At 40.7% G+C, this 21,129-nt stretch overlaps 1 pseudogene; it reads right to left on the bottom strand.

Annotated features, from left to right (window-relative positions):
• Positions 1–615: 615 nt before the first annotated feature.
• Positions 616–9,664, bottom strand: LOC128627889 (ATP synthase-coupling factor 6, mitochondrial-like; annotated as a pseudogene).
• Between the last annotated feature and the right edge of the window lie 11,465 nt (positions 9,665–21,129).

Raw genomic sequence — 21,129 nt, 5'->3', positions numbered from 1 at the left:
ATCTCGAGCCTCTAATGAAAAATTCCTGAGGGAATGGGGAATGGGTAGGGTGCTCCCAGGGTATAGAAACTTTGTAAAGCTCATAAGCATATGCTTCACAAAGTTGCATAACAGAGGCCTCAGCTGATTTTGTAACTGAGATTTATGTCTCTAGCAAAATAAGATACATAGCAAAAGAATGACTCTGCTAGTCTGTTCTGGCCAGGGAATAAGTTCTCTCAAGATACTGTTTACTTTGCTATCTGTTTTCTGTAAATTCTCCACATTGCCCCAAGTTGGAACTCCAATTCTATTGTTCCCATCAAATCAGTTTCCCTACAGAATGAAGAATGTGCTAAATACTATGCTTAAAATCCACTGTTACCTGTTAAGACCCCAAGAAGAACCATTGAGATTAAGAGGGTCTGTGTAGGGAAAGTGGAGAGAATGTGTAGGAATAAAAATTCACACACTGATTATTTTCTTCTTTTTCCCAAACATCTCCAAATAATTTTTTTTTGCAATCAGAATTACAGAACGTTTGAAGTTGTTGAAAGGTATGTTTATTCTGATACTTCTGATGAATTAGTTGTAAATTTTACCTAGGGCAGATGACCAGCTAAATTTCACATTTCTTCAGGACTGGGGTTTATCGATGACTTCACATTTGGGATTTTCAAGTTTGAAGTCTGGAGATGCATTCACGTCTGCTTTACCATACACGGCCTTGAGCTTAACAAGCTCCCTCTCCAGTGATACTCTGGGCCAACATCAGTGGGTCCTCCAGGTGACTGTCGCTTAGTTATATACTCCCCATTCTGGTCCACAAGGAGCTTCTATGCAGGATCAAGTCCCTTATTAAATGTCACTGCTGTGACTCCAATTTTCCTCCTCCGATGGACTGAGGCTGCAGACTGAGGGACAGAGGAGACCCTGGAGAACCTCTCCAGAATCCCAGTGACTCTGCCACTTGCACTCTGTCCCGAGCTGCCAGAGCCACCCCACCCCCCACCTCTCTCCTGATTACTTTCTAATAAAACTGCTCATTCTACCAGAAAGTAGAGGGAATTAAAGAGAAACAAAGAGATTTATTTAAACCCAACTTCACTGCTATCCTGTAGGTGGTTTTAACCCCATTTTGACATCAGTTATTAAATAAATGGTGATATTTGCACAGGTATGAAACAACTGAGCTGAAGTTATCCATACCTACAGGTTTATTCTGTGTTTAATATGCGAAAGTTGAAAATTATATGCCTATAGAACAGATCCACAGATTGAGCCAGCTTGGAATTCCATCCCACAGAAGGACTGTTTGTCAGGAAGTATAACAGAGTTTTTAAAAAATTAAAATAGAAAATAACAATAACAGCAACAATCGACAGTGCCTATTATGTGACAGGGACTTTAAACATAGTTTATATCTCTAATCCTCCAACAATCTTGCAATGTAGTATCAATATTCCCAAGTTACAGATGTGAAAACTGAAACTTACAGAAATTATCTAAGGTTAAGTAAAGTCTTATTCGGGGTTAAATAAAGCATAGAACCAAGACTGTACTTGAATCTAACTCCCGACTCCTGTGTCCTTTCCACCACTGTGCCCTAATTAATTAAGTAGCTGTCAACTGGAAATTCAAAGATCCTAGTTTTCATAAGTAAAATTCTGTATCCATAATTAAGGGACATAAATTTATTTCCAATGTATTTGTGTGCATATTCTCTAATTTACTTCCTTGATTGAATTCAAATTTAATGGACTTTTTCCTCTAGAATGAAAATAGGACAGGTTTTATTTCCTTTGCATTTATCGGGCACCTGCTATGGTCCAGGCACTGCTCAGACACCAGGAGTGGGGAAGCATACAGCGCACAGTTTCTGTCATTAACACTTTAATGACGGAAGATGTGCACACTCTAGCAAGTTTTTAAACATACGGATTTAAAAGGACCCATAATACAACTATTGTCTTATTAGGCGTTTCGACTTGCCTTTATTAGAAAAGCATTTTATACAGCATTTTTGTTTTATATTTCCAAGAGTTAAAAATTAGAAGTGAAAAGTCCATCAGATTAGAGGCTGGCTCTGCTGTCTACTGCTGCCATGCCCGACCTCTCTGAGTCTCAGTTTCTTCGTGTATAAAAGTGGGGGTGGTAACGACGCTCTTACAGGCTGTTGCTCAGACTCTTTAGCACGGCACCCTAGAACATTACCACCTCTATTCCAGTCCAATTAGTGGCTTTTTGTACCACTCTGAGTACCCTGGCGTCTTGCCTCTTGGAACTATTTGTTTTTTTCTCCAAAAGACGAAATAGTTCATGGCTTTGCTTTGTTTCCTCCCAGGGCGGGGAAGCTCCCAGTATCAGACCTGTGGGACTCTCCTCTACTTGGAAACCTGCTGTATCCCCAGATTGAACTAAGAGTTCCCTCTGACTTTTACTCATCATAGATTCTCATCTGGACCACTCTTTAAAAAATATATTTTATTGATTATGTTATTACAGTTGTCCCATTTCCCACCCTTCATTCCCCTCCACCCTGCACACCCCCTTCCCCAACATTCCCCCACTTTACTTCATGTCCATGTGTCATAAGTTCTTTAGCTTTTATATTTCCTATACTATTCTTGCCCTTCCCTTGTCTATTTTCTACCTACCATTTATGCTACTTATTCTCTGTACCTTTCCCCCCTTCTCCTCTTCCCACTCCCCTGTTGCTAACCCTCCATGTGATCTCCATTTCTGTGGTTCTGTTCCTGTTCTAGTTGTTTCCTTAGTTTGTTTTTGTTTTAGGTGTGGTTGTTAGTAATTGTGAGTTTGCTGTCATTTTAGTATACGTGTTTTTTATCTTCTTTTTCTTGGATAAGTCCCTTTAACATTTCATAAAATAAGGGCTTGGTGATGATGAACTCCTTGAATTTGATCTTATCTGAGAAGCACTTTATCTGCCCTTCCATTCTAAATGAAAGCTTTGCTGGATAGAGCAATCTTGGATGTAAGTCCTTGTCTTTCATGACTTGGAATACTTCTTTCCAGCCCTTTCTTGCCTGTAAGGTCTCTTTTGAGAAATCAGCTTACAGTCCGATGGGGACTCCTTTGTAGGTAACTGTCTCCTTATCTCTTGCTGCTTCTAGGATTCTCTCCTTCATTTTAATCTTGGGTAATGTAATTATGATGTGCCTTGGTATATTCCTCTTTGGGTCCAACTTCTTTGGGATTCTCTGAGCTTCCTGGATTTCCTGGAAGTCTATTTCCTTTGCCAGATAGGGGAAGTTCTCCTTTATTATTTGTTCAAGTAAGTTTTCCATTTGTTGCTCTTCCTCTTCCCCTTCTGGCACCCCTATAATTCAGATGTTGAAATGTTTAAAGATGTCCTGGAGGTTCCTAAGCCTCTCCTCATTTTTCTGAATTCTTCTTTCTTCATTCTGTTCTGGTTGAATGTTTCTTTCTTCCTTCTGGTCCACTCCATTGATCTGAGTCCCAGTTTCCTTCCCATCACTATTGGTTCCCTGCGCATTTCCCATCATTTCACTTAGTTTAGCCTTCATTTGTTCATGTAGTTTGTTTCCTTGCAGTGCTCAGACCGTTCCTCTGCACGGAGAGGCGCTCCATTAACGCCGAATGAGTGAATGTGCTTTCTCGATCAGCACAGTGTAGGGGTGGCCTGCGGAAGATCCTCTCCTTAGCCCGACTTTACTCACTAATTAGTTTAGCTGCCAAAAAGACATATGTTAAGAAGTAATTTTAAACAGTGCATTTTTCAGTGAGGATGTAATTCTCCACCACTTAAAATCTCTTGCAACACTCCAATGAATGATTTTGAGGGAAGGTAGCAGTGATCTCTAAATGTTTTGATTATATACTCCTTAGATAAAAAAGGTTTTTAAAAAACAGCTTAAAAAATATGTTACATTTTTTGTGTAAATATACTTGAAATTTTAGTTAACCCCAATACATATACGTATTTATAAAATATGTATATATCTTACTGTATTAATTCATATAATATGTAAAACATACACAGAGAATATAATTTATAAGTAAAGAAATAAAAATGAAGTTTTAATATTTTCTTTTTATACCCCAATAAATGGTTTGGCAGAAGAAAAGACTGATCTTGGCTGGACAGCTGTATTTTCTGGTACAAGAAAGGAAATCATGTTTTCCTTTTCCTAGGCTGTCCCCTGATGTTGGCCATTTCCTCTCTCTAGTCAGGTTCTCTTGCAAGACCACCAACATTCTTCAAACGCTGGTGAAAGAAAACAGGAGGAGGGTTTATAGCTCTGGATGCTCCATCTGGAAGTGTCACAATTTGATTTTTTCAGCAGTTTGCTGAGGAGTAGTAAGCAGGATAGTGTGAAACTCAACATACTACTCTTGAATTCCTTGTTTTTTTCCATCATGGCCTAAAAACTTACTTTTATTTTTTCTTCAAAACTCCCAGATTACGTGGTCATATACTTAATTTAAATGAAAAAAAAAATTTATGATGGAGTTTTCACCTTTCAATAGCTTTCATTAAAACCACACTTTCATTAGAGTTCCTGAATATTAATATTTTATTAATATTAATACTTCATTAATAGTCAGACTCTAATACTATAATCATTCTCAGCATCTTGAAGAAAAACTCAATGAATATGAAACCAAAAATGTGTTTTGAAGATGTGTGCAATGCCCACCATGTTAAAAACTGTTCTAATTGTGTGTACACACACACACAGGAGAAAATACCAGATGACTATTTTCTGAAACATTGACAAGATACATCTCGGGGATGGTGAGGTTGAGGCTAATTTTGTTTTCTTCTTTGTGCACTTCCGTAATTTCCCAAACATTCTATAATGGCAAAGTGATTAAAAAAATAACAAGAGTATAGACATAACTAAGTTACAAATACTTTACATAGATCTATGTTATAAACTTGCAATAGAAATTTTTTGTGCAAATTTGGCATTTAACCTGAACTCTGAAGAAGTGACAGAATTTTATTTTATTTTTAAGTATTTTTATTGATTATGCTGTTACAGTTTTCCCAATTTTCCCCCCTTTATCTCTTCTCTACCCTGCCCCCACAACCCTCCAGCATTCCCCCCTGCCCTTAGTTCATGTCCATGGGTCGTACAAAGTTCTTTGAGTCCTGTGTTTCCTATACCATTTTTATCTCTCCCCATCTACCTTATGCCTACTAATTATGCTTCTTCTTCCCTGTACCTTCCCCCGCCCCCATTCCTCCCTTCCCTCTCCTCACTGAACTCCCTCTGTGTGATGTCCATTTCTCTGATTCTGTTCCTGTTCTGGTTGTTTCCTTAGTTTTCGTTTTTGTTGTTTTTCTTTGTTAATAGGTGTGAGTTTGTCGTCATTTTATTGTTTATATTTTTGATCTTCTTTTTCTTAGATAAGTCCCTTAAATGTTTCATATAATAAGGGCTTGGTGATGATGAACTCCTCTAACTTGACCTTATGTGGGAAGCACTTTATCTGTCCTTCCATTCTAAATGAAAGCTTTGCTGGATGGAGTCATCTTGGATGTAGGTCCTTGCCTTTCATGACTTGAAATACTTCTTTCTAGCCCCTTCTTGCCTGCAAGTTTTCTTTTGAGAAATCAGCTGATAGTCTTATGGGAACTCCTTTGTAGGTAATTATCTCCTTTTTTCTTGCTGCTTTTAGGATTCTCTCTTTATATTTAATCTTGGGTAACTTGATGATGTGCCTTGGTGTGTTCCTTTTTGGGTCCAATTTCTTTGAGACTCTCTGGGCTTCCTGGGCTTCCTGGAAGTCTATTTCCTTTGCCAGATTGGGGAAGTTTTACTTCATTATTTGTTCAAATAACTTTTGAATTTCTTGCTCTTGTTCTTCTCCTGGCATCCATATAATTCAGATATTGGAATGTTTCAGGTTGTCCTAGAGAATCCTCAGCCTCTCACCATTTTTTTTTGGATTCTTGTTTCTTTGTTCTGATCCAGTTGGATGTTTATTGCTTCCTTTTGTTTAAATTGTTTCTTTGAATCCTGGTTTCCTTCATGTCACTGTTGGTTCCCTGAATATTTTGCTTTATTACATTTTGGGTATCTTTTATTTTTTGACCAAGCTCAATAAGTCTGTGAACATTTTGATTACCAGGGTTTTAAATTCTTCATTAGATTGGCTAGTAATCTCCTCATTGGTTAGTTCTGAGGTTTTGCTGTGTTCTTTCATTTGAGCCATATTTCCTTGTCTTGTCACACCTGATAAATTGTAAGGGGGTGAGGCCGTGGGTATTGACCTGGGCAGGGCAACCCTCTTTTCTGTGCTGCCTGTGGGGGAGGAGCCAGAGAGGGAACAGTGCAGCTTGCCTGCTCCTCTCTAGTGTACTTTCCAACAGCCTCTCTGTCAGACTGGAAGAATCTCTCACTGCCCCGGCCATAGCCCACAGTCAGCTCTGAGTCTCAGTTTTCCCCTTAACCAGTCCCTCCCTCACAGCTTTGCAGCTACCTCGCTGCAATTTTTCTGAGTTGGCCCTCATGGTCCGCCTTACCAGTCTGGTTATTCTGGTTGATTTTTTCTCAATTCCTTTGTGTTCAGGGTTCCATGCAGTTTGATTTTCTGGCATTTTTGGTTGTTTATTGATTTTAGATTGGTTGTTATCCTCCTTTTGGTTGTGCGGGGAAGTGAAGGGTTTCTACCTATACCTCCGTCTTGGCCTCTGCAATAGAAATTTTTAAAACACCATTTGCAGTTACGGGTATTGATAAGAACATTGCATATCATTTCCATATTTTATAATACATTTAAAAACAATTTTAGTGTTATTTTGGTTTCACAAAAGAAACTTTCCTTTTAAATCAAATGATCCACAATGGAGACTGACTTCTGTAGATGTTGGACACACCTTAGATTGAGGATAAAAAGAGTCGGAGAATGGATCCAGGGGAGCTTGTAAAATAATGGAATCAAGGCAGAAAGGATGGTCCTGAGTCAGATCTAGGTCTATCTGGAGAGGATTAAGGTTGTAGAGAATCCCAAAGCAGACGTTAACATCTACAATCTAAGCAGATTTAGTCCTTGTAAAGAAAACCATCATTATATAAATAGTCTTGGAATTTCAGTTCCCCCATTTTTTTTTTTTTTTTGCAGTCTCAATTTGGCTCAGATGTCCATCCTCCCGTGCACCCAGGTTGGTCCAAACTATGCATGATGATCTCATTCCCCTTGTCACTGATTCTTTTAAGCAATCCCTGTCACTGGGACCTCAGGGGAATCCTGCTGGGGGCATTCTGCATAGATAAAGATTTTTCCCTCCTCACGAAGGGTAAAAAAAGTTATTTAAACCAACTATTGAAAGGCATAAAGGAACAATCTAGGCAGACAGGACTTGAATGGTCAGAATCCTAGAGAGATAGGAGACATACTGAAAGACACCCCACATTTGCCTCTTCCTCTGCCCACTAATGATGTGGAGAGTATGGATGAAGCAAAAAGTGACAGGTGGCGACAGGGTCCGTCTCACTGAGCAGTGAAAAGTCGGGGTTTGCCTCCTCCAGAGGATGAGCAGGTAGAGTTTGGGGCCCAAGAAGATTGAAGCGCCATGGTACAGTTGGGACCCCAGAGGGGTCTATCATGGGAATACAAAAACAACAACAAAATCAAACCTAACAAAGCCTAAAACCCACCCTCAACAACATCAAGTTCATCTGAAAATATTTTGTCTGCCTTCCGAAACAGAATCAAATCTTCTCTCAATAAAAATATCATCAGTCAGAGCTTTAGAATTTTTCATACACACCGGACATTCAATAAAAATTGCACCCCTCTATGAACAAATGGGATCCAATGACAAAAGGCAAAGAAAGGAAAGAAACAGACATAGACCTGAGGGTGACGGGGATATCTGGGTTATCAGAGCAGGAAGTAAAAGGAACTCTGATGAACATATTTAAGAAAATAGAAAAGCAGAGGATTCCATCAGAAAAATGATGGGAATCTTGGAGGTGGAATGGGGTATTGATAATGTTCTATATCTTAACCTGGGTGGTGATTAGTTGGGTGTTATGATAAAAATTTACCAAGCTGTATATCAAGTTGAACATTTAAGATTTGTGTATGTACATTATACTTTTAAAGAAATAAACTAGTAAGTTCTAAGAGAGAGAGAGAGAGAGAGAATGTCCAACTCCTTTGCTGACAGCATCAGACCTGCATGGGATCCTTCAAATTAGTGAGCATCCCTCACCAGGCAGACACTGTTGATGTGATGAAGATGGCAAAGGTGAAGGTTTGAAATTACCACGGTCCGGGGTGATGTACTAAATGTTTAAAACCAGTGTCCTACAGGCACCAACCAATCAGAATGCACTGTTAATCAGTTGATGCGCTTGAACGAGTGTTTTCCACTCTTTCTAAAGATATGGAATCACTGAATTAACTCTGAGAGAATAGCTCTACTATAATAGTTAAACAAGTAGGAGCTGGAGCAGGATGGCTTGGGTTTATGCAAGCTATAGCAAATTAGTGAGCTCTTCATGCTTCAGCTGCATCATCTCATTCAGGGGACAAATCTTGAGCTTTATGTAAAGGAATAAATGCATTAACACATGTTAAAAGTGTAGAAAATACTTGGGACTTGGTTCCTGTTACTTCTTAAATTAAGTATTATTAATATTATTATTATTTATGATCTTTTGCCAAGTGAAATGACTGGCCCTTCCTGTTTAGGCTTTGATTTGGGTCTTCTGTTGCTCACCACAATCATCCCAATGCAATCATACGATCTCCAGTAAAGACAGAAGTATTGAGTTGGCCAGAAAGTCCACTTAGTTTTTTCTGTAAAATAAAAGACACATTTTTTATTTCACCAATAACTTAATGGATTTGTATACTTTGACTATATTGGCTATCTCCTGCCTAGTATAACATTGATTATTCTCAGTTAATATCATGGTTTATTTGCCATCAACTTTAACTGCTCTACCCAACCATGGAGCATTGTCCAGCAAGGAATCTCCAGCAGGACACTTCTCAAACCACTTTTGACACATTTGATCAGTCACAGCACCTCCTCCATACACGGCACAAATGTTTTCTTGCATTTCAGTTGTGTTTGTACTTTTCTTGAAATAATAAAGAATAATATGCTGAAAATGTTGCATCTCTTCTTCCATTTTCAGTATTAAATGGCTGCACAAAAATTAACAATTGTGATCAGGCTTTTTAAAATGTATGCTGATATGACAGCTACCACAACATCATCTAACAAAATTGTTCCAAATAAAGTTAAAGACAACTAAACACTACTGGACTCATCTTACAGAAAAAAAACGAATGAACTTTTTGGCCAAACCAATATATGGCAATTGTTCATTGACCTTAAGGCAAAAATCCTTTCTGGATAAACACTTTTCTAAGGATTCTCTCAGGCTAGTTCTTTTCCCTTCTCCTTCTCAAGAATAAACCTGAACACAGGTATACTGCTACCATGATACAGATTTCCCCACATACCTGCCGTATTTCACTGATAATGCACTTTTCACATTGCCTTACTGAGAACATTGCAAAGCCCTGGTTACCGTTGTCTGGGTGCCTGGACTTGAGAAGGCAGCAGCAGAGCTGGGAAGCATTCCCTGGCCCCGTACCCCTCGTCCCTCAGAGTCACGCCCAGTCCTTTTGGAGCTGTGCTCAGTTGCTGTCTGTGGCGACCAACATGCATCCGCGATTTTCCTTTATTAAGTCTTGTGTCTAAATCGCCACAGTCTTCTCTATGTAATTCCACTTCTGGGCCTCCTAAGGATATACTTCTAAGACAACCAATCAAGCAAACAAAAGCTACTTCAGAAAGATATTCATTGCAGGGTTATTATGATAGTAAAAAGTTGAAAATAATCTTAAGTTCTAATAATAAAAAGTAACATTTAAGTAAATGGTTAATAACTACTCAGTGGGATACTCTGTAATCACTAAAAGGATAGCCACACAGATATATAGCACCAAGGAAAGTAGTTGTGAGATAGTGCATTTTGTAAACAGGATAAAAACTTGTATAGAAGTTGGCAGTATAACTATGTTTGCAAAAGCAGGTATAGGAAAAATACCAAAAGAAGTACACCAAAGTGCAAAGTGTGGCAGTGTTAGGGTACGGATGTATTTTCTTCTTTGTATAAAAAAGTTCTCTATAATAGAATTATTTTCATTCTGTTAATTGAAATTTTACAAATTAAGTTAAGGAAAAATAAATATGATGTTAACATATTGTATCATTTGGAGAATATACAATTAAAAGCCAAAGAGTTGAAATAAAATTATGTGTCATTTGAGCATCTCATGTAAGTCTTTATCAAGTACCTAAGTTCTATGCTATAAATTTACCTTTAATTAATTTTGGTGGTATCCCATTTATATAGATAGCTCAAATCTCTGGAATGTGCTCAGGAAACAGGTATAGTTAAAAAGAGGATTCTGGTAGGCAAAACGAATGTCCCAGCCTGTACGCTTCTCTCATAGCTCCTACAATATGCAGTTAGGCTCGTGGTCGCCACATTCTAACCAGCTAGAATTTTCAGGCCATAGCACACGAGAAGCAGGAAATTAAAAATTGTATGGGGTTGGAAAAAGTGACTCTGCCAGCCTGACAGTAAAGTCCAGAGGTAGAGAAAACCACCCCAAAGTGGACCAAAACATTTTGAAAATGATTTGCTATCAGGTGCCAAGCATAACCGTATTCCAGCACATTTATAGATGGCTCTAGCAATTACACTGCAGCCCTCACACCCTACTTGGGATGCTGTCTAGTCAAAGAAGCATATGGAATATGCATTTAGAAAGAATTACATTTAATATGGTTTCCTTAGCTAATATATGTTTGGTGCTTGTTTTGCCTTAACACACACACACACACACACACACACACACACACACACACTCACACTCCTGTAAAGAATTGTTCACTCCTCCACTACAAGCAACAAATGAGGGGTTCTACCTGCACTTTTCTGATAAAAAGTGGCAATATACTGAAGCAACCTGTCTCCAAATTTCCCCCATTTTGCTCTGTTATTGATGAAGCACTAAGAGAACATTTTCAGTCTCGAGGCCTGCAATGCGTCCTTTGCATACCTTCCTCCACCCATGGCTTTTCCCCTCTACAGTCCATCCCCCTCTTGCTTATCACAGACTTGACCTGCACCAGGCTCCGGAGAATTAAAACTGAGATATGTAAATGTCTGTTTCTATTATAGCTAACAAGAAACTCTTCTGCCAGGGTCTCAGCGAGTGTCAGCCCTGGGAGATGTATTCTGCAAGGTCTGGGCTGCCTGCAGATTGCAACGGTTGGGCTGTTTGCAGAGTTTTAAGGTTGTTTGCTTTGGTGGATTTGTTCCAAGTGAGACGCATGTTTTTCAAATATGAATGCCAAAGATAACAAAAAATGCAAAGGAGAGGGGAAAGGGAGACTTGTCCAGAATATACCAGTCAACCAGGATAAGACTTACTAAACAGCAGAATGTTCAAGGGCACTTGGCTCTCCACTGCATTTAGGACGACCCAGAAACACTGAGGTGAAAAACAATGCATACAGTCACTTGGATGACAGTGATGTGGGGGCCGCCATGCATTTTACATCTTCTTCTTGTCACTTGGGGCATAGGTCACTGCATTATTCTGTTATTTAAGCTGTTTACAGCCATATTGGAGTGGGCTTTGTTGACAATTTTGTTTCCAAGTAATTTTCTAAAAACATTCTAATTACTGTTCCCTGTCATTAGCTACTGTAATTTGTTTTTAGGGCTGATGGTCAGCACTATAATTGCGTTTAGAACCCTGAGTGGGTTTGCACCATCATTTAAACTTACTGTTGTTTCTAGAACCTACTTTAGATTAAAAAGAGTATGCCATTTACCTCTTTCAAGAAGATAATAAAAGATCATTATTTTTGTATTATTCAAATTTAGTATTTACATAGCTCTTTGATTTCCAAAGTCATTACAATCATTTATTAATTATCCAGCCCTTGAGCTCTAAGCCATGTGGAGTCTCCCTGATTTCCAGATAAGCCACTGAGGCTGGGAAGCGGAGTCGGCTGGTGAGAGCGTCCTCCCTTCCTGTTAAGGTTCCCACCCGCTTTCCAGGCCACCCCACCCACCTGGGACCTGCACAGGCTGGCTTCACTGCTGTGTTTGAAGTTTCGTGTTTGATGTTCTCTGGATGTGTGTATACAATGCATTCCAAAGTCACATATAGATTATTTTTGGATTATTTCATGTTTTGGATTTTCCCTAGCATGATACACTTGCCTTCAATCACTTACCCCTTCACTGAGCCCTGCAGTGAGCAAGGCTCTGGGGAGAGGAGAGCTGCAGTGCCACCATGCAAGTGGTCAAGAAGGAAACATTTGGAAGTCCTGGAGAGCTGTGCAGTGGCGTCTGAAGAAGCTGTAGCATGGGACAGCTGGTGGGATTTTTTTTCTGGGAGGGCAGGAGTGGTGTTTTATTTTTAAGATTTTATTTATTTATTTTTTTAGAGAGAGGGGAAGGGAGGAAAAAAGAGAAAAAGAAACATCGATGTATGAGAGAAACATAGATTGATTGCCTCTCTTATGTCCCCAACTGGGGGACCTGGCTGGCAACCCAGGCATGTGCCCTGACCGGGAATCCAACTGGTAACCTTTCAGCTCACAGGCCAGCATTCGATCCACTGAGCCACACCAGCCAGGGCAGGAGTGGTGTTTTTTGAGCTGAACTTGGAAACTCCAGTTCTGGGTGTGTGCACTGGGTAGAAAGTGGGGAGGAAAGGGAGAAGAAGAGATGGAGATAAATAGAATTTTTCCCTGGACACAAAACAACATGAAAAATGGGAATTCAGGAGGAAAGTCACTAATCTGCTCTGATTAGAGGGTTTGTTGTAAGGAATGATGGTGAATGAGGCAGGAAACATGGCTTACAGGAAGATTCTGCATAGTTCTGAATTGTCCAATAGGGTGGGCTGCTCCAATAAATTGACATCTCCACAGTCAAACTGTGAGTGATTGGAAGTGGCCAGAAATACAGAAAAAGCAATAGGTATAGTCGTATACACTGTATGGGAGAAAGTTACAAAGAGACATTAATTATATGATTGAAAAACCAATGACCAAACAATCAAGACAACCAAAGCAAGACCAAGAGAATGGGCTTTAGGAAAGAAAATGTGTAATTAAGTAAGGGATAAATTACACTGAACTATGCTGAAAGCAACAAGGTTGACTGAAGACAGTTTTCTGATTTTGTATTAATAGACAAATCATATCTTAAACAATATGGGCTTCACTCACTCGTTCATTGAGTTGAAGGTAATTAAAGGGCTTAATACCCTGTGAGTTTCAGATCTTAATTCCTCATAGTTTCCTCTGTCTCTGCTCCCTTCTGACACTTTGTCTCCACTCTGTGCACCATCCCAGATTTGTGCCAAGCTCCACGTCATGCCAACTTCCACAGGAAATCCAATCATGTCAATGGTACGGTGATTTTTGCAGTTTACAGAGATGTGCAGGATGTCAGGAGAGTGGGTTATATCACACTCTCTTTTCTTTTTTAAATCCTCACCCCAGGATATTGTTTAATTGATTTTAGAGAGAGAGGAAGGGGAGTGGGCTGGGGAGAGAGAGAGAGAGAGGGACATCCATGTGAGAGAGAAAACATCCGCTGGTTCACCACACCCTCCCCCACTTCCCCGCAACCCTACGTGCCCAACTGGGCACTGAACCCTCAACCTAGGTATGTGCCCGGACTGGGAATAAGACCTGCAACCTTTTTTTTTTTGGTGTACCAGACGACCCTCCAACAAATTGAGCCACCTGGCCAGGGTCATATCACACTTTTTTATGATTTCCCTCTCTCTAGCATCACCCTGCTTCTAAAGCCTCCTTCTGACACAGAAAGCTCTCCTTCATGACAAGTGGCCCCCCTACCTGCTCTCAGGTTGTTGATTCTGTGTATTTGGCCCCTGATCCACAATCTTGGTATATGATGATATAAAACATAACAAATTATGAACAACTACCTTTTCAAAAATATTTTATTTATTTCTTTTTAGAGAGAGGGGAAGGGAAGGAGAAAAAGTGGGAGAGAAACATCAATGTGTGGTTGCCTCTCATGTGTCCCCTACTGGGGACCTGGCCTACAACCCAGGCATGTGCCCTGACTGGGAATCAAACCGGCAACCTTCTGCTTCACAGGACCATGCTCAATCCACTGATCTACACCAGCCAGGGCCAAACAACTACCATTTATTTGAGCATCTACTATGTGCCACGCCCCAAACCAAGCACTTACCCACATTATCTCAATTGACTCTCCAACTCCATGAGGCAGGTATTATAATGGGATGCAGAGCAGGTCCCAAAACAACAGAGCATAATCCCCTCAAACCTTGATTGGAGGAAGGGGCAGTGGATGACACAATGTTTGAGAGACTTTGCATAACAATGGCAAGTTAATAGCTGTGCTGCTGCCCTGAGCAAAAGGTCTATAGTGACTTAACCATATAGTGACTTGTGACATAGTCAGGGGAGACAGAGGCCCCTGTGTCATGGGGAACTCTTGCCCCATGAGTTGGGATGGCAGCTGAGAAAAGGTAAAAGATATGGGGGAAATGGCAAAATTAGCACATCAAAGGAGGGGCCAGATATGAGGTCACATAGGAAGTTCTGAGATAGGCATTTAAAATAAGGGCGGGCAGAAAGAGAGGAGGAAGCAGCCTTGCAGTCTGCAGTGAAGCAGCAGCCGTGTGGTGTGGAGGAAAGGGTGTGGGAGAGGGCCCGGCTATAAAGTCTGGGGTACGAAGGAGAAGGCCCAGCAGAGCTGGGGGAGCTGTGCGGGGGACCTGCCTCACCAAGCGCAGATGCGTGGGAGATGCTTGGAGCTGTACTGTGACCAAGGATGCTGAGCTGCAGACTGCTGCTTTTCTGATAGAAGGTACCTCTGACTGGCACATTCTAACACTGGCCTGGTTTGGCAAAGGGAGGCAGGACTATGTGTTTTGGGGTGTTTTATAAAGAATGGACTTAATGAAAAAAATCCATTATTCTAAATCTGTATAAACGTTAAATAAACACCCCCTTTCCTTTTTTCTAAACTCTTACTTACATTGGGAGTCACGCTTCTTGGCAGCGGGCAATGGAACCCCATAGCGGTTCCAGAACTACATTGGCGGGGTCCTGTAACTGTGTTATTAATGACACAGAAAAACAGAGAGGTTAAATGATGTGCCCAAAGTAATCCACATTCTAAGAGGCAAGTGATCAGTCCCCAAAGTGTGCCATCTTAACAAAATGTCACCTTAAAATGGCCTTCAGTTACTTAGCGCTAAAGACGCATTGTCCTAGGCATCCTTTGGATACGAATTAAACAGGCCACAATGCAACTTTAAGTACAGAAACCTCAGTTATTTAGAATAAAAAATTATTGAGTGAGGTATTCATATATAAGTTAATGTCTCCAATAAGATGGAGCTTTTTCACTATTTATAGCTTTTGGTAAAAATGTTTCCAAAAGGTACTGGATGCTTTTATGCATTAGTTAGAATGCAGTGAACTTAATCTGGGTGCTTCTAGGAGGTTTGTTTTTCAGACACTGAAAGCATTTGTTATCGTACTTTGTGTAATTGTCGGGCCACCAGGGGTCAAGGCCTTTAGGGCAGTGAGTGGTTCTTACATGGGTTCTCACTAAAGGCCACACTTCCCCCTCATTGTGGGTTGAGTTCTGTCCCCCCAAAATTCATATGTTGAAGTCCTAATACTCAATAGCTCAGAATGTGACCTTATTTGGAGACAGGGTCTTTACCAAGGTAAAAAAAGTTAAAATGAGGTCATCGTGGTGGGTCCTAATCCAATGTGATTGGCATCCTTATAAAAGGGGAAATTTGGACACAGAGACACTCATAGGGGAAAACATAGGGAGAAGATGACCAACTACAAGCCAAGGAGAGGGGCCTAGAATGGAAGCTTTTGTCACAGAGCTCAGAAGAAACCAACCAGCCCTGCTGACAACTTGATTTTGGACTTCCCGGCCTCCAGAACTGTGCGACAATCCACTTCTGTTGCTTAAGCTACCCAGGCCATAGTACTTTGTTACAGCAGCCCTAGCAAACTACTATACCCCATCCCCAGTGCTCTGATACTTGGAATTCCTTCTCCCTTCTTCATATGAATCAACATGAATAAGAACCAAGAGAACTGATAGAGCTTTGCTGAGCTGCCACATTTTACACCAGGTACTGGTGAATGAGCTTGCCCTAAAAGAGTTTCCTCTGAATTAATGTGTCCAAATGATTATGTTTATAAAAACAAGGATTCAAACATTACTTTTCCTGAATTAAAAGAAAAAGAAATGAATTACTTTAGGGTCTGTAACAACTTTTCAGCCTGACCCACATTAGGTAGCAGGTGCTGATTGTAATGTAGGTGGTTCTTCTATAAGATTACTGGAGAGCACCAGTAGTATACTAAGTGGATCTTTAAACAAGTATATGCAGCTTCCTGTTTAAGACGTGCAAATAAACTGGCAGCCAAGCCAGCAGCCCCTTGTCTATTCCTTTTTAAAGTAATTTTCAAGACAAGCTCAAACATAACTCTCACAGTTGGTTGCTAGAGGAGTTAATGACTCTGAGCTCAAAAGGAATGACTTTTTTGAATTATCCATTTGACAGAAGTCTCCCTAAGGCGACACTTTTCACCTCCTTGCTGGCTCCCCAAGTTGAAGTTAGTGACTATGTATTAATTAGTTGAAGCCAGCTCTCAAGAAGCACTAGCCTTTGTCTTTTCTTTTTAAGAATCCTGAGTTCGCAGTAGAAGACAAGTAATTCAAAATTACCTAGAAGCTTCATGTTATGCGAACTGAAAATTTCCTGGTAAATACTTTCTACAAACTATCCAAATTAAGAACATATCAGTTGGACTGACTTGCTATGAAGGTAGTTAGTTGCCTACATAAAATGATTAGAGTTCACCTCTCCAAAGCTTTTCCTTCACTGGTTTGTTGCAAATGTCTGAATTTTATAACAAATCCATCAGTTTTAATGTTACTTCTGGTTTTCACTTCTGCATCACAATGTAATACCCCTGGAAGAAGTATCTAACTTCCGGTTCCTTCTGGAACCCATCTACATGGATGCGGGCCCAGCAGAAACAGGTCCTACTGGCCCTGGAGCATGAGGCTTAGTGGTGCAGGGAGCACTGGGCCAGCTGGCAACAGAGGGGCCACCATAGAGCACCGAGAGAGTGGTGAAAGGCAGGTCAAGGCCGACATCCTCTTTTATTGGGCTTCCTCCTATTGGGAGTCAAATACAAATAGTTGGAGTTCAGAGGCACTACCTGGGTAAGAAATCCACTATTGGATGCACAGGTAACATTTTAGGTTGCTTGTACATTGGTAAGAACTAGGTTTTTGTATCTAATTCTCTATGTGATCAAAAGGATGCTGGCTGGGGTCTGCATGGGCAGAGTCACAAAAAGGCAGAGTCACAAAAAGACAAACTTCTAGCCTCCAGAACTGTGGAAAAATAAATTTCTATTGTTTAAGATGTGTGAATAAACTGGCAGCCATTTAGTTGGTGGTACTTAGTTATGGCACTCCTAACAAGCTAATGCATTTGCCTTGCTTTAGTCTCTTTGTGTAAAGTTATACAAAAGATTGGAAAAAGATTTCCCAAATATCTTGCTGCTTTTTGTGGTAAGCTACAACTATAAACTCAGTCCACATCCCACCCTCTTGGAACATTCAAAGAATATTAAACTCTATCTCTAAAGTCTTGTTCTTGGTAAGACACTGGGGTAGGTAACTCAGCCCACCACTGAAAGTGTATGGGGGTGGTTCTGGATCCATAGTTTCTGGGGGGCCTGGTATGTCAGGAGAGATGATGAGATAGTTCTAAGTCTAAGGAGAGTTCCCGTAAGTCCAAAGGTAAGGAGCTAGGGGTGATGATAACTAGTAATCAAGGCTTACTAGGTGTCAACACTTTAAATGCGAAGACGTAGTTCTTATGACAGTCCAATGATTTGAGTTTTAATGTACACTAATGAGGTAGTTACTACTTTATTCCTCTTTATCAATGAGAAAGGTGAGGTATAGAGAAATTAAGATTGTTTTTCAAAGATCACACTACTAGCAACTGAGGAACAGGAATTTAAAAACCAGAAGTTGGACTCAAGAGCCTGAGCTTGTAATCACTCTGCTATTCTTCCAAGACATTTAATTTTAGCAACAGAAAAACAAAATGAAGTTGGAACTCTACCTCACACCATACAAAAATGGATTGAAGACTTAAATGTGAGAACAAACTATAAAACTCTGAGAAGAAAATATGGATATAAACATTTTTGACCTGGGTTTAGGCGTTAGATCCTTAGACATAATACTAAAAGCATACACAACAAAAGAAAAACTAAATAAATTAGATTTTATTAAAATTAACAACTTCTGTGTCTTAAAGGACACTATCAAGAAAGTGAAAAGACAATCCTCAGAACAGAAGAAAATATTTGTAAATCATATATCACAGAAGGTTCCAGTATCCTGAATATGTAAAGAACTCTTAAAACTCAACAGCAGCCCTGGCTGGTGTGGTTCAGTGGATTGAGCACCAGCCTGTGAACCAAAGGTCTGCTGGTTCGATTCCTGGTAGGGCCATGTGCCTGGTCAGGTTTCGGGCCAGGCTCCCAGTAGGGGGTGTGCGAGAGGCAACCACGCATTGATGTTTCTCTCCCCCTTTCTCCCTCCCTTTCTCTAAAAATAAATAAAATTCTAAAAAAAACCAAAAACCCCAAAACAAAATCCTCAACAACAAAAGGAAGAAAAACCCATTCTATTTCTTTTTCTTTTTCTTTTTCTTTTCTTCCTTTTTTTTTTTTTTAGGTAGAGCTGCTACATCTGCAGGTTGGTAGAGTAGCCTATTGTAGTAGGTGACCTGTAGAGGCCAGTGGCACAGCCTCCCCTACTACCCTAGCTGGCTACTCAAGGTGAGCCCAGTGTGGGCTGTGTATACCCTCCTGTTGTAGTTGGACCTTGATTACTGTTGGCACACCCAAGGTCAGTAACCTCCTGTGTTCTGTCCAGGGTCGTACAGCATAAACTATAGTGGTCTGCAGGTGGCTGCTAGTTGTGCTGGGCTTGGAGGTGCCCAGGTGAAGCAAAGCTGTGAACCAAGGCTGGCTGCTGCTAGTGCCAGGATTGGAGCCACTTAGTGAGAGGTGTGGGGGCTTGCTAAAGCCAGGTGTTGCTTGTTTGAGAGAATTTTGGAACATCTGAAGCATAGGGAAGACAAGCCATTTGTATGGAAAAGCCACTGAAAACAGCTTGGGTGGGACAGAAAGTTGGGTGGATTAGGGCCTCAGGGAATCTCCAGGGTGGGGCAAACAGTGTGAGCCAGACTGATGGAGTCTGAGATATGGAACCTGCCTGCTGGCTCTGTGGACATGTGGGAGGGCTCAGAAAGGGAACAATGGTCTTTGCCAGCACTTTAGTCAGGGGCGAAAGCTGTCCCCCAGCTCTCACCCTGATGCTGGACAATTCAGTTCCTCCCCCTATGTCTCTGATGCCTTTCAATCTGCTCTTACATGCTGGACCTCAGAGTGAGTGAGTGAATAAGCCTGGTCATGGCCTTTAAGAAGAACTGCCTGGGACCCCGAAAGTTTCCGTCTTCCATACCCTCAATTCCTGCTGGTTTTTATAGCCAGAAGTTATAGGGACTTACCATTCTGGCTTTGGAATCTTGGGCTGGGGGGCCTGGTATGGGACTGGGACACTTGCTCCTGAAATGGCCCTTCCATTTTTTTTTTCTCTACCACCCATGGGTATGGGACCAGCCCTTTCCATATCTCTGTCCCTCCTACCAATCAGAATGTTGTTTCTTCTTCTTTATTTTATTTTGTTTTATTTTTCAAATATAGTTTTCTGTCTTTTACGCCTATCCCAGCCCACCCCACCAGCCCTCCACACCTCCCTCCCATTTTCACCTGCGCCTAGTTTTTGTCCATGTGTCCTTTATACTTGTTCCTGTAAACCCTACTCCTTTTCCCCTAAAATTCCCTCCCCTCTCCCCTATGGTCACTGTCAGCCTGTTCTCTATTTCAGTGTCTTTGGTTATATTTTGCTTGTTTGTCTGTTTTGTTGATTAGGTTTCTGTTAAAGGTGAGATCATATGGTATTTGTCTTTCACCACCTGGCTTATTTCACTCAGCATAATGCTCTCCAGTTCCATCCATGCTGTCACAAAGGGTAGGAGCTCCTTCTTTCTTTCTGCTGCATAGAATTCCATTGTGTAAATGTACCATAGTTTTTGGATCCATTCATTTACTGATGGGCACCTAGGTTGTTTCCAACACTTGGCTATTGTAAATTGTGCTGCTATGAACATTGGGGTGCATAGGTTCTTTTGGATTGGTGTTTCAGGGTTCTTAAGATATAATCCTAGCAGTGGAATTTCTGGGTCAAAAGGCAGATCCATTTTAGTTTTCTGAGAAAATTCCATACTGTTTTCCATAATGGTTGTACCAGTCTGCAATCCCACCAACAGTGCACTAGGGTTCCCTTTTCTCCACATCCTCTCCAACACTGGTTGTTTTTTGCTTTGTGTATGAAGGCCATTCTGACTGGTGTGAGGTGGTATCTCATTGTGAAAAAACTCATTCTAAAAATGGGCCAAAAGACCTGAATAGACATTTCTCCAAAGAAGATATACAATGGCCAACAAACACATGTAAAAGATGCTTAATATCATTAGTCATTTAGGAATTAGAAGTCAAAACCACAAACAGGTATCATCTCCCACCCACCAGGCTGGCTATAATTATAAGGAAAGTTAAAAACCCAGTGACAGGTGTGAGGGAAGGTGTGGAAGAACTAGAACTGCACACGTTACTGGTGGGAGAGCAAAGCGGTGCAGCTGCTGTGGGGCCAGCTTCGCGGTTCTTCATGAAGTCAGACGAGTTACCATGTAAGCCAACAGTTTGTTCCTAGGTACACGTGCAAAAGGATTGAAGGTACATTCCCACACAAAAACTCACATATGAGTGTTGATAGTGGTTTGGTCAGAAAATAGAAACAAACTAAGTGTTCAAAAACTGATAAACATGTGAACAAAATACTATACACACACATATACACACGCATACATGCAATGGGATATTATGCAGTTATAAAAAGAAAT

The sequence above is a fragment of the Artibeus jamaicensis genome, unplaced genomic scaffold, assembly GCF_021234435.1.
Source record: "Artibeus jamaicensis isolate MK-2021 breed Jamaican fruit bat unplaced genomic scaffold, CSHL_Jam_final contig_482, whole genome shotgun sequence".
Classification (NCBI taxonomy): domain Eukaryota; kingdom Metazoa; phylum Chordata; class Mammalia; order Chiroptera; family Phyllostomidae; genus Artibeus; species Artibeus jamaicensis.
This window is presented reverse-complemented; position numbering and strand designations above follow the sequence as displayed.